Genomic DNA, 14,958 nt, shown 5'->3' with positions numbered 1-14,958 from the left:
TAAGACTACATAATATTATTTAAATTAATAATATAATTAATAATTACCTTATTAATATATTTAATATGAAAGGACACAACTCTTTGAATACACTCATATATATATATCAATGCATCAAATAAAAGGGGAATCATCAAAAAGAAAGATTGAAAAAGCATACCAATAATAAAGAGGTAAATTTAATGAATGACCAAAAGGGGTCATTTCAATTGGTATCAGAGCATGATCCTACTATCCTACGGAGTGTGAACATAATATGATGAAGAACATTGTTACCTTTCTACATATCTATGAACTTTGATAAAAAGATACCATTTCTGGCCATCTACTGTGTGTGGGTTTGACAATACTCCAACCAAGTTGAAATATCAATGGAGCATGTGTAATGTCCCCTTTTTGACAGGCGTCAGCTACTTATTTTATTTTAGCCTTTATTTTCCCCGGAGGCTAAAAAGGAAGAAATAAGGGGGAAAAGATATATTAAATTAATTACTTATAAGGTTACTAAACAATGAAATTTTAAAAAGTAACTTTATATTTAATTGATTTAATATTAAAGTGACTAACATAATAAAATATCAAAAAGTCACTTAAAAGAATAAAGTGGTGGATTCCTCTAGAAGCTTCTTGGAGTTGCTTGTGAAATCTTTAAAAGTAGCCTTTGGGGGGTCATTTTACACATTTTGAGTTGCATATTCATCTATTGTGCTGAGAGCCTTAGTGCTTGGATACTTACTTGAGGGTTTGAAGACTCTAAGGTGCCAATTTCGGTTGTGAGATATCAACCCTAGTTGGGAGTGGAGGAATTGGTATTCAACCAATTCATTTGTGATTAATTGGGAGATAATATTCAATGATTTTTGTTCAACCCGTGCATCTAATTTTTGACATCAATTGTCAAGGAGAAAGGTTTCAATTTTCGTAGCGGATCCGAAAAAGCAAAGCTAAAAAGCAGAGCCGAAAAAGCAGTCCGAAAAAGCAAAGCCGAAAAAGAAAATCCAAAAAAAGCAAAGCCAAAAAGCATGACATCTCAGCTACTTATTCCAGGTTCTTTTGGTATTTACATTTGGCAATTGTAGATGGATACATTTGACAAGTAATATATGTCTTTTTGTTACCAAACTATTCAGTCATTGTAAACATTGAAGTATTGAAGGGAAATCAACTTAATTCAGCTGTTTAGTTTGTATGCCAAATGTTTGTAAAATTGTCTCATTGCATAGTCATTCATAGGATGCATGCCAAGTGTTTGTGAAAATACCTCTTGACTGTAGGTGTGCATTTTTACATTAGAATTTCATGTACTTGCATTTGGAAAATAATAAAAAGAAGTTGCATATCACTTTGACTTCCAATTAGTTATTTGCAATCATTTGTATTCATCAATATCATTGGCATTCAAAAAATCATAGCAAAACAACAAACATCAGCAAACTGAGGCTGCAAGGGAAGTGTTTGACAAAATTCCTAAGGCAAAAAAATAGGGATAAAACTTCAAAAATTGTCAAGGCACTTTACAGCATCTATGAAAAGCACTTCCCCAATTCTCTTTGGATAGTAATAATAGAACACATCTATCTACATGGTGTTCAGACATCATCAAGCATCTTCTCTTTTCCAGGCAGGAGCCATCTAAGGGCTTTTTCAATCAAATATACGCACAGTTTCGCACTTTCTAACAACTGGAAGATGCTTGGCTGCAACTGCCACCAATACAGGCCTTCCTTCTATATTAGGAAAGTCGTGAAGATAAGTCATTCCAGTGGAAGTAATATTTTGAATAGATTCTTCTGTGAGATTTTTAATGCCAAATTCCTCTACTATGTGTTGTTATTTGCTTTTCCAGGAAATGTGCCCATAACAGTACCTAGTCCTTATGAAAATCTTCTAGGTGTTTGGAGACGGTAAATATTGAAGATGGGGTCAGGGAAAAAAATATAGTACCTCGGCTTGGGAGATTACTGACATCCTGATTTGATCTCCATATGAATTGATTATCAATACTACTAGAGACTCCCTGTCTCAGAAAAAATGAGTAGATAAGTTGCTTGAATGACAATAGAATGCTTAGAATTTTTTGTTATAGCATCTACTGGTACGTAGGTAACTATGTTTTATAGAACTTTCCCATGTTGGTATTTGACAATACCTCTTCCATCTTCAGAGTGCATCTATGAATTATTGATAACGTGAGACAAAAAAAACACGCCAAATTCCTCATGCCATGCCTATACATTTCTTTAAAGTTAAGGAAACACAATGTTGCAAAGAATGGGAATGCATCAAATTCACTTTACTATGACGAGCATAATGTGATATTACTGTCCTTTATTCAATTTTCCAGTGTTCCAACCTCTGATCCTGTATGATCACAATTATCTGATTTTTAAAACAAATTTTAGGTGTAATTTGATATGCGATGTATGCAAACTTCACTCTCTTTGTTATATGATAATACTTTGAATTGATGGTTCTGTCACTGCTCTCAAGTTCTCAGAGCCAATCCCACTATCACCCTTTCCAAAATACAAAGCACCAAGAAATTGCTTCAAAAAGATCTTCTACTCAAGGTGAACTTACCGAGGACAAAAGAACAGTCTGTTAATGGCATCGACTTGAACAGGATTTGAATTAATTGAAGTTACAAAAATGAACTTGCCCTAATATTGAATCCATGACATGCAGTCACGATGGGCTCTAGCATATTTATTTATCATGAGAGTCAAACATCTATTTCTATAACCATTATTGGGTGGGCCCAAAAATCAAGCTTAAGATTTAGGTGATTTGCATGGAAGACTTTTAAGGGAAAAGTCATATTTATAGGCAATTTATTAATGGTATATTACATTCCAATTGAATCTAAATATATATAACATCATCCACTACTACAATATTTTGGTGGAGTAAATAAATTATTGAAGAAATAATGTCATTATAAACATAACATTTATAACGAATTTTTTAACAAAGTCTATTATAGACATAACATTTATAATGATTTTTTGAACAAAATCTATAAGTCAAAGACATTGATGTTCATATGAAAAAGTATGTGAACAAACATAAAAGAGATAACAACATATAATGTGGAAGGAGATATAAAAGGAACTAATCCAAAGGACACTCGTCAAAAACAACCTAGCAACAAGGGAGTCGAAGGGAGAGGGAATAAGTAGGAGTTGATCCAACACAATCATAAAAGGGATTTTGGAAAATTTATTATGTTAAAAGAATATATTCATCAAACATTATGGACGTAAATTCAAGATAAGTTTATTTTTTTATTTTTTAAAAATTTTAAAGATGAATTTTATGAACTTTATTTATAAAAAAAAATCATATTATTTAATACTTTGAGATTTTATCTTAACTGCAATTATTATTTTCAAGATTAAATTAAAGGAATATTTCTAGTGAATCAAATATAAAGAAGAGGAGAAGAATTTATGGAAAACTTGGAAGATTTTAAGTTGTGGTTTGGAGGAACAAAAAATAAAAAAATAAAAATAAAAGTAAAATTTTTAGGATTATAAAGGTTTCAAAAGGAGACATTATTCAAAATATTTGTGCTCAAATTCATGATGGATAGGGAGTGTGCACAAGGTGAGGAGTAAATCGATCGCGTTGGGGCATAGGAATCCCAATATGGATTTTAAGATTTGAGGGAGCCCCAAGCTGAGCGTGTCCAAACTCAGAGCCACAGTAAATCTTCCATTCATCATGGGACCTACTGCAAGGCCAACAATTATAAAAATTTACCATTCATGTCAAAATTAAATATGTTCCTAGTGGGTAGGGAGTGTGCACAGGAAGAGGAGTAAATTGGTCGCGTTGGGGCAAAATGAATCCCAATATGGACTAATGTCTGAGGGCGCCCCAAGCTGAGCATGTCCAAACTTAGAGCCGTAGTAAATCTACCATCCACTATGGATTTATACACCCTATTATAGTACTAGCTATAGAAAATATGCATCTTCAATCTAACTTTTTATTTCAAGACAAGGGAAAGGAGCAGGATATTCATGACCAAAGTGGTAAAACATTTCGTTATTCTTTTCTTATTTCAATTTGTAAGATAGATCTTAACATGTATACTATGTGTCTACATCGTGTCTTCATGCATCAATGTGTTTGCTTCGTGTCTTCTTCGTGTCTTCATGCATTAATGTGACTACTTTGTGTCTTCATTCATATGTTCTTATACATGGTATTATATACTAACATGTTTACTTTGCAAGGGACTAACACATATGCAGGACAGAGAATGAATCCAGACTATGAATTAATGAGAACCAAATCAATTGCTTGAGGACAAGCAAATTCGAGAGGGGAGGATTGTGATGTCCCAACTTGGGAGTAAGTTTTAGTAAGGAATAAAGAATTAAATCGTCAAAGTTCTAACAATTTTACATATATAAATATTGATTATATATATATATACACACACACACACATGTATATAATAATAATAATAATATTTAAATTATTATGATAATACAAATATTAATTATAACAAACAAGATAAATAATATTAATGTGATATACATATATTAGATATATCTAAAATATGTATAACAATATATAATTATTTAATATAATTTAATGGAATGTTTAATATAAGACTACATAATATTTTTTAAATTAATAATATAATATTATAATAGTCTTATTAATATGAATTTATACAATTTGTATATAATTAATATAATAATATAATATATAATTAATAATTACGTTATTAATATATTTAATACGAAAGGACACAACTCTTTGAATACACTCATATATATATATATATATATATATATATATATATATATATATATATATATATATATATATATATATATAACGCATCAAATGAAAGGGGAATCATCAAAAAGAAAGATTGAAAAAGCATACTAATAATAAAGAGAGGTAAACTTAATGAATGACCAGAAGGGATCATTTCAGCTTGCAAGGTTAAGACAGTATCAAGGATCAAAGAGCTTCTGACAGAATTTGGTTTGAGCCCTGGATTTCATTTTATGAGTAAATGAGGAAATAAATTAATATTTCCTATGTATGGTTATAATGAAATAACAATTAAAAGGTGACATTATATTCACTTAATAACTAAATAACAAAAAGGTAATACTATTATCACCTTTTAATGAAGTAATAATATATAATATTAAATAAGAGGGGTGACTTTTAAATAAGTCATTAGAATAACATTAAAATAAGTGTGAACCCTAATTAGGGTTTGAATGACTTGGAGAAGCATAAAAGTGTGTTGGGCAAGCGGGGCGGGGGGGACAAGTTATTATTTCTATCTCTAAATTCATTGTACAGCTTTGTACAAGAACGTTGCAGTAGTAAGGTCTTCAAGAACAAAACCTATTGGAGAGAATAGGTTGGACATTTCCCCAACTTGTTCGCAAATTGAGAATTAATTGTCTTATCAGTTTGGAAAGCATTTCATTAATCAAAATTGTCAAGAATTTGCAGATTGAGAATTAGAAATCAGAGATTTATTGCAGATCAAGAGAAGCAATAATTAGCATCAAAACCATTGTCAATTGAGCCTTACTTTTCCATACAGCTGACGTCACCTTAAAAATGAGGGTTTTCTTGTATGAGTTTGCAGTGTAAAGGTGAAAATCTCTGGTACTGATTAGATCGGTCAATTCTGGACAAGTTTTATAAGATGTTTCAGACTTTCATTTTCCCTAGGGCCATGAAAACTCCCAGCTAACGTTTAGCAAGGCAGCATCATGTAGCAGCTTTCCTTGATTTGGTACTGGTAAGTTACCTAGCTTCAGAACAAAGGAAGATTTGGGGGTTGGAGAAAAATCTATTATTCACTTTTGTATTGAAATTACCTAGTATGGTTCCTATTTGTCATTTTGGTGCCAATAAATCAATTAATTTTTTGTTCCAAATAACCATTTACTAGGATTTTAGGGAGTTTGGAATTGTTCCAGATCTGATAAACATTTTAGTCAGACTTGTTCTGATGATAATAGATAAATATCTGGTATTAGAAATTTGATGTAATTGAATGCAAAGTTGTTGTTTGTGTTTCTTTTATATTCACATATGCGAGACTGTCTTAACAAGTTTCAAAACCAAGCATTAAACCCAGAAATCAGTATACAGTGGCCTTGCATGACAAGTGTTTGACAAATTGTCAATATTCTTAGATTGAGAAAATCAGGACAAAATTATTTGGGACCTTTCAGTGGTATCAGAGCCATAATCCTGCCAGCCTGTTAGGTAATGATTGCATTCAATTGGTGTGAAAATCACTTGTGCACAAGTCAGTTCAGAGTTTTCAGTGGACAGGGGATAAGGTCATCATGGCAAAATTGTCTAGCAATAAACAAATATGGAAAGAAATTGGACAACCATAATACAAGCTCAGGTGAACTGTAGTGTTTAGAAGATTCACTTTCAAAGTTTGGACTATCTAAAGGATTATCCTCACTTTATACTAGCAAAGGTCCAACACCACAAGACAAAGACGCAGTGATGTTTAGCATATTTGAGGATTATAGCATCCTTCCTTGACATTTTAAAAAGGATTCTCCTTTACACGGCTACATGGATATGCACCCAAAATCTTGCCACAAGACTGAGCGTGCAAGGAAGGAATGTCACACTATACCTTATACATTGTTTATACATTGAATGAACAGAAAACCTTCACATGTCATAAGAATGTATTTGATGGGTCTTTTAGACATGTGGATTTGACTCAAGGAGACATTAGGACAGCCTTGAGTAATGATTTGTCCATATCATCCTTGCAAGGGGTTTCTCAAGAGGCAACTATTTTAGAGAATAGCATGGATCATGTTAGTGATTTGGACAGCAATAGTGTGGTTTCTTTGGGTGAACATGGGGTTACAACTGAATTGGTTATTGATAAGAAATTTTTACGACATTATTATAGTGTACTGGAGCCCCAGAATGACACTCATAGCATTCTAAAAGTTGCTATTAATATTGTTAGCATTTCTGATTTTCATGACAGCAGTGAGGTTCCTTTGCATCAGCACGAGACAATGATTATTCCACTTGAGGGTGATGGTTCTATGTAGTTGTCTAAGGCAAATACTCAAGGTTTGGGTATTTTTGATGCATTATGTGAGGAGAATTCACGCCACCACAAGTCTGATTTTTCAAATCAGACCATAGAAAGAGAATCAGAAAACTCACTTATTGGCAATGAGTTCCAGGATCATTCTTCGGATGGACATGTAGACACTATTGAAGATGTTAGGACACAAGAGTTGTGTGATGAGTGGTCACTAAGAGCAAAGAAGTCCAAGTTGTTAGCTTCCCAAGTGTTGATGTGAGTTTCATTGATGTAGAATCAAATACTTAATGTTTCAAGGAGAAACACCAAACACTCAATTCTCTCTTGATATAAGGTCATCTCTCATGCTAAGCTTGCAAAGTAAGATCATGAAATGACTTCAAGGTTCCTTCTTAATCAAGAATTGCACTCAATTTTATGATGTGATATGTTGGTTATCACAAAGGGACTTATGCTATTCATATAATGGATATCAACTCTTTGCACTCCTAAAGATTTGGCTCTACAATGTGCGAAGAAAATATAGTTCATCTTTTCCACTTCAAATCCAACTTAAACTTCTAACCGCTACTTCTAGCTTTACTTCTACTAGGAATGCGAGAATCATGAATGGACTTGGACTCTACTAGATGTAATATTGCCAGCAACTCCATCCACTTAGTCCAAGCTTCTAAGAAACATGCTAATGGTTTTTACATCAATATCTCCTCTTCAATCCCATCAAATGGATGCAAATGAAAGACTGAATATCAACTCTTTGCACTCCTAAAGATTTGGCTCTACAATGTGCAAAGAAAATATAGTTCATCTTTTCCACTTCAAATCCAACTTAATTTTCTAACCTCTACTTCTACCTGTACTTCTACTATGAATGTGAGGATCATGGATGGACTTGGACTCTATGAGATGTAATCTTGCCAGCAACTCCACCCACTTAGTCCAAGCCTCTAAGGAACACTAATGGTTATTCACATGAATATCTCCTTTTCAATCTGAAAGATTGAATATTAATTGAAATTAAGTACTTTCAATCATCGGCTTACTACACAAAGCACTCTTACCATCGGTATGAGACTAGTGGCCTGGATTTGTCGAGTCATTCAAGTCAACATCCACAATGACTTCCATCCAACTAAACTACTTCTAACATGGAACAAAATTCTAAACTAAGTTAGGAAATATGGATCACCATGCACCAATACAAACTTGATCACTACAATTCACCATGCACTACTACAAGCTCTATTACAACAATTCACCATGCAAGACACAACAACGAAAAGTAGAGCAAATTTAGTATTATATAAGCAACAATTTCCAAAGAGTCCTCATTTACAAATGAGGGGTGTAGTCCTCATATAGGGAGCTCAAATACAATGAATGGCCAAGACTAATCCACATAAACCCTATTTAGGGTTTCATAACGATCTGCTAGAAGAATTAAATGCTCACCCAATTAAAATTAAGCACCACCTTGTGGGCCAATGAAAAATTGCATTGCCTTCATGGGCCGATGAGAAAATTCAAATCCACAATAACTTGATCAGGATGAATGATATGTGAACTAATTAAAAGAGAGCCCATTGTAGACAACGCCACCTCATCAAATGTGTTCCTTATTCTGCAAGGCAAACAACCACTTGTAAATAATTATTATATTTTAAATAATAATTACAATAAGACTTAGAAAATCCTCACAAACTTTCCCTTTTTATTAATAATTCGCCACTTTCTATCTCAATTGTTTCTTCTTTTGTTTTTTTTGGAAGAGTGGTAGGATGGTTTTGGCAATTAAGAAAGGATGATGGTTGGCTAGGGAAACATCCAAAGAAGTAAAATTTTCCCATGAGGGAAATTTCCAAAGATGCAAAATTTCCCCAGGAAGGAGATTCTTTGGAAAATTATCAATTTCTTCCTACTCACCATTCTAATATTGCGATGCTTAATTTGTGGTGCAAGAGCACCCAAGCTACATGAGGTTAAGAGTCATTAGATCATATATGAAAATATATTTGATTCATTTGTGAGATATTTTAGTTGATATGTAAGGCTATGTGAAGCCATTTGTATGACATTGTTAATATTGTCATGTTAAGGTCCTAGTTTTGTCAAGAAGATCAAAATATGAAAGAATGTCTAATAAAGGCTAAAATTGATGCAAAATGCCTAGTAAGTCCATTTTGGGGTGATTCAAGTGTCCATTCAAATAATTTTTAAGTTTGGAGTTAAAATTGTGAAGTTGTCACAATGACATAAAATGTTGTAATGCACAAGTGCATAATGCTGTCAAAAAAAGTGCATAATGTTGTAAAGGGAAGGATTATCGGTTCAAAAGGTGGTTGGGAAATTGTAAACTGCCACAACCACTATAAAACCATTGTATTGGTCATTCCAAATCAGATTTGAATGAATGAGAAGAGGAAGATCATTTTGAAACAATTGGTATCTTCATAACTTGCAGTTTTGATAGGTGTTACCTATTTTTATGTGGTTTCCAAGTCTTGTACAAACCTGTACAGCCTGGAAATGTTGTAAAAACTGTATTTTATTTAAAGTGGGATGAATAAGATTTTGTGTGGTTCTGGTTTGGAGTGATTATGTTGATTGGCAAAAGTTGTTATTTGCAGATTTGAGACTGCTTGACCACAGTCTAAATGAAACATTTGGTACAGACACATTTTGGAGAATGAGGACCTCTAATAATGTTCATTGGAAAGATATGTGAACTAACTTTCATTCCCTTTTGTTTTGAGTTGTTTTTGTGCATATTTGTGGAAGTAATATGCATTTGAGTGGAAACTGATTTTTAAAGATCTCCATTGGAGTTGCAGGCGGTGATTTGTGCTTATGAAATGATTTCTGAATGGGAAAAATAAATGGCTTATAGATAATGAAACTAGACTCACAAAGGTTTAATGAGAATTTGATTTGGTTTCATTTTGATTTGTTTTGAGAAAGATATCAGATGCCCCAGGCAGGGTTTTGGGTTTTAATTCTGGTTTTTTACAGCAAAATTGGGTCTCAATAAAGAGATCATAACTTGTAACTAGGCTGTTGGATTGGGCTCAGATTTGGATATATTTTAGAAGGACTAATTTCAAATAATTTATCCAAAGGTTTTGGCAAGAAAATATCAGAAAAGAAAGTTATGAATGATATTCTATGGAATAGAAATCAGACTATGCAAATGGTGAAGTATTGGTAGACTTGTGTTGGAAAGTGTTTTGTTTTGCCTCTTGAGATGTATAATAATGGAATTATTAAATGAATTTTGAAAGGATCAGCATGGATCCTACTATTTGTGTTGTTTTGTATGATGCTCTACATCAATTTGCCACCAAATAAAAGCCTTCTAAAGCGTTCGCACTTCATTTTACCTTAACGGGGAGTCTTGAGATTTTTGGGAGAAATGGGAAGGTAAAGAAAATTTCCAAGATGCGAAATCTCCCCAGGAAGAAAAATTCTAAAGATGTGAAATTTCCCCTAGGTGTTGGTTCTCTAACAAACTTCGTCAAACACGCAAACACATCTCTCGAAGCCTAGAATTCTACTCTCCACATGGACTTTGGCTACAAAAACTTCCTCTAAGTGGCATCAAAATGCTCGCACATACCCCAGGCAAAAATTGCTTCCCAGGAAGCCAAAACCACACAACACCAAGCAAGACAACGCTTGCAAGAGGTGAAGGCAAAACACAATCAGGTTGATAATGTAAGAAGACAGAGAATTATATATTAGATCTATGTTTCTTCCAAGGGAAAAATGTATAAAGTTGAGCAAATGAAGGAAGATCTCATAGGCAATGAGACAAGGGCTGAAACCAGTCTTAATTTTCAGTTTGAGAACAGCGGTGATATAGTCCACTTTCCTCATAACATTGCCAGTATTAGCTTTGAAGATAGTAATGGTACCATTTCTGCTACTGATGGACTTCAAGAGGTAAGTATGGTGCATGATAGTTTTGAAAGCGTTTCTTGTTTTGGGACTTAAATTATAAAATCTGATGCAGCTGATGTCGAAGGACATGAGTTACCTAAATCAGAGTTTCCGGTTGAGTTAGTTGATCATTCTTACGAAGGTGGTAGTGACTTGGTTGATGTCTCTCTTAGTGGGCCCGTTACTCTAGAGGCATCTTTATTGAGCAGTGATTGGCATCCCTGCTTCATTTGTGAGTTTGTCACCCATTTCTCTTGGTATGGCAGCAATGTCCTTGTTGATTAGTGACTTCATAGTCTTAGACGCCTTATGGACTAGTAGCTTCCTAGCTGCCCAAGCTTAAACCATATAGCACATCTAGATTTGGCATTAACTACATTAACCATTCAGTGTGAGGTCTTGGAGGGGTACTACTATTGGATGTTTGATTACCATCGGTTTGATGATATGTTTGAGACCAGACATGTCATTGGATAGTGTTACGGTAGCAAGGCAAGGTGGTTATTTGTTTTGATTTTTGGGCATGTGGGAGACTATTCTTACATTGTTTCGATGCCCTACATACATGGATGGTTTCTTGATGTTGATTGGTTGAGATACTCCTACATTTCATAGTCTACATCTTAATGTGGGATATGGGTATTAATTTTCTAAATAGAGCTATAATTATAAATATAATTATCTAAGCAGAGGTATGGATATGGGCTTGACATCCTAGGCAGAAATATAATTATCTAAACAGAGCTACAAAAAGTAAAATAGTATACCACCATGTCTTTAAAACCAAAAATAGCAATACTACACATCGTATCAAGAGTTTTAATTACTAATGTAGCAAAATATGTCCATATATGTCTAAGAGCTTTATATAAACACAATAAGTTCTAGAAAACCAAAACCAAAACCAACTCGAGAGTTCAAATAGAGAGAAACATATTAACAACAACTTTCGATATTAAAAACTACTCTTCCTCAGAGGAAGACCTCGCTTCGTAGTCACTTTCTTCAACTTTGTCCACCTACAAAAACCTTTCTAAACCTTTCCATTCAAGGGGAAATTGGACATGCATGATGCTCGGCACAAATTACTACTTCATCTTGATAGATGAGGTCCACTTAAAAAATTCAGTGAGGTTCTTGATGACAAGGATGGGATAGACCTTCACCACTCAGTTAGTCACACCAAAGTTGCTACGCTTGGGAATGCATAAATTGTCCTTGATATTTTCTAGAATAGTCTCTAATTTGACCACCAAATGCTTCTTAAAGAGGCTCTGGCATAGTTCAAGAATGGCTCTTTTGTCCCTGTCCACCTAAAAGATCATAGCCGCAAAAAATGCAACAATTTCAGAATTGGACTTAGGTCGCTCACTCAATATGGAAAAATCCTTACCCAAATTTTCCTCACAGCTGGGATGATTAAACTATGGGAAGCATTCATCATCAATTTCAGCTAGCTCTCAATAATAACACCCCAAAATTGCATCTCTCTTCCCCAGTTTCATGCAAATGTTTGTATCCATTGCACAAAGTGAAAGCAAAGAAAGTGATGGAAATAATGCTTTGGTGACTGTCTTAAAGAGTTACAAAATGCCCATAATTCATGAGAGCTATCGTAATCATACTAAATACTTCTAAGTACAGCCTAGGGAAAGGATTACCAGAAAAACATGGCAAAAGAAGCGAAATATTAATACAAGTTTTAGTCCTAGCCCCATCCTAGAACACTCAAAACTTTAAGACCTTACATAGAGATAAATTAATGTGACCAATGAACTAGATTGGCGGAATATTAAATTAGAAAGTATTTGAATGAAGGGGTCCCATTTATGAGCCACATCTACCATCCTAGCACATAATTTGATTAACCTATCTCTTAAAAGGGGAAAACTAAATATTCATAAATTTTGTGATCAAGAATCAATAACACTTGGATATTATACTAGGAAGGAGGGGAAAAGGGGATGTGAGTGCCATCGATACCCACTTCTTTGTTCCCTTCCCTATAAGTATGGAGAATTCTATAATTTGGAAAATAAAATTCCAAGGCCTAGAGTTCTATCTATCATGGAATTAAGGGACCAATTTGGAGTGGATCATTTCCTTAGAGTATTCAAAATGATTTGAGAGTCACCTTCAATTATCAAATTCTCAATATTAAGATGTTTACATGTAATCAAGCCTTCGACTAGAGCTTAGATAGCTTACCACACACCAATCCATTCCAGTCGTGTATAATACAACCTATGCTTGCTTGACCCTGATTGCCCTAGAGGCACAATCAAAATTTAATTTATACCAATTTGGATTAGGAAGGTTCCAAACAAAATTTAGTCACCCTTGATCAAAGGGAAAACCCCAATGGGGATGGTACCCACAAAATGATGTACAAATATAAAAGTTCCTTGTAAGAGGATGGACTCTGTTAGGAGCCAATGAAATATATTTAGTGCATATCAGTCCCTGTTAGGAGACTTTGAATCCCTCTTAGGAAATTCCAACCCTATTACGAGTTGTAGAAGGTAGATGGACCCAGAGTCCAAACAGCTTCAAGAGTTCATTATGTGCATACAAAGTTGTATTTCATCTTACTTTCTTGCAATTAATCAAACACATAAATGTTCATTATTTAATATATAAAATGAAACATGTCTATCAAATTCATTGTAACATGTAATCAAACTCATATGTGACTTATTTTGATGTAATAAGACATGAAAACTAAAAATATGTAATGATTTTGTGTATTTGTGTCAAATTATTGAACAGGAAAATTGATGGAGGGAAGCACACCAAAAAAGAGAACTTCTAAACTCTCCAAGTGAATACAAGGAAGCATAAGATGTTGATCAATTTGTGTTTGTTGTGTTTTTTAGTCAATAAGCCTATATCTTGTGGTTTGAACCGCATTTGGCACACCTATTTAAGAAAACATGGGAAAGGATCAACCAATTGAAATAGGTGGTCTTATAATGTTGTTTATAGTTTTTTAGGTCTCCTAAGATGTGTAGGTCTTAGTTTCAAAAGGTTCTGTAAGCATTTTTTGAAACTTGCTATGTTTGTCATCTTTTTGGCAAAAGTTGCAATATGGAAACTTTACATCTTTTTCTTAAAGAGTGGAAGGAAAAAGGTTTTTTGGTTATGTGAGGATGTGAAAAGCCTCAAATTGACACTTCCACCATAAAATGGTTGAATCAAATCAATTTTGGTGTTACTGGATCGAGTCACTAAAGCAATTAGCCAGACAAGGTCACCAATGTTGCATAGTAACCCTTAGGGACACTTTCGTGCAGTGTTCTCAATAACATTTGATGGACTCTATGGCTGAAACAAGGTTGGCACTAGCTTGTACCCAGCCAACTGAAGCTAACAGAGAAGATGATTTAATCCTAGGAGAAATGGTTTGAAATATACACAACCTTGCTTATTTGAACTGAGCAACCTTGCAACTTTTGGCATAAGGTGAGAAAGGCTTTCCAAATTCAAAAAAAGTCAAATCTCCTAAAGCTAAGATAGGTTATTGTAGGCCTCAACAATGTGATCTTGTAGCAACTAACCATTGTAGGCCTTAACAATTTGATCTTGTAGCAACTAACCATTCATCGATACCTTGCACAAGCTTTGAGATAGCCCACTCAAAGATCGCTACCTAATGTTGCTTAGTGACCCTTAGGGACACTTTCGTGTAGTGTGCTCAATAATGTCCAAGTGACTCTATGACCAAAAATAGGTTGGCACTAGCCTAAGCCTAGCCAAGTAGAGCTAATGGAGAAGACAATTTGATCCTAGAACAAATGGTTTGAAAGATACACATCCTTGCTCATTTGAATTGTGTAACACTGCAATTGTTGGCATTAGGCAAGAAAGGGATGCCAAACTGAAATTAAGTTGGATCTACTAAAATTGAGATAGATTATTGTAGGTCTCGATAACAT

The 14,958-nt window shown here is 34.0% G+C and overlaps 1 pseudogene; it reads left to right on the top strand.

Annotated features, from left to right (window-relative positions):
• The first annotated feature begins 10,849 nt into the window (after positions 1-10,849).
• The window catches only part of LOC149571741 (putative strigolactone esterase DAD2), a 144,116-nt pseudogene continuing 140,007 nt past the window's right edge, over positions 10,850-14,958 (top strand).

This window comes from Cupressus sempervirens, chromosome 2 (genome assembly GCF_028749045.1).
Source record: "Cupressus sempervirens isolate cs-2001-9-10 chromosome 2, ASM2874904v1, whole genome shotgun sequence".
NCBI classification, from domain to species: Eukaryota; Viridiplantae; Streptophyta; class Pinopsida; order Cupressales; family Cupressaceae; genus Cupressus; species Cupressus sempervirens.
The sequence above is the reverse complement of the archived record's forward strand: the minus strand, read 5'-3'. Positions and strand labels throughout refer to the sequence as shown.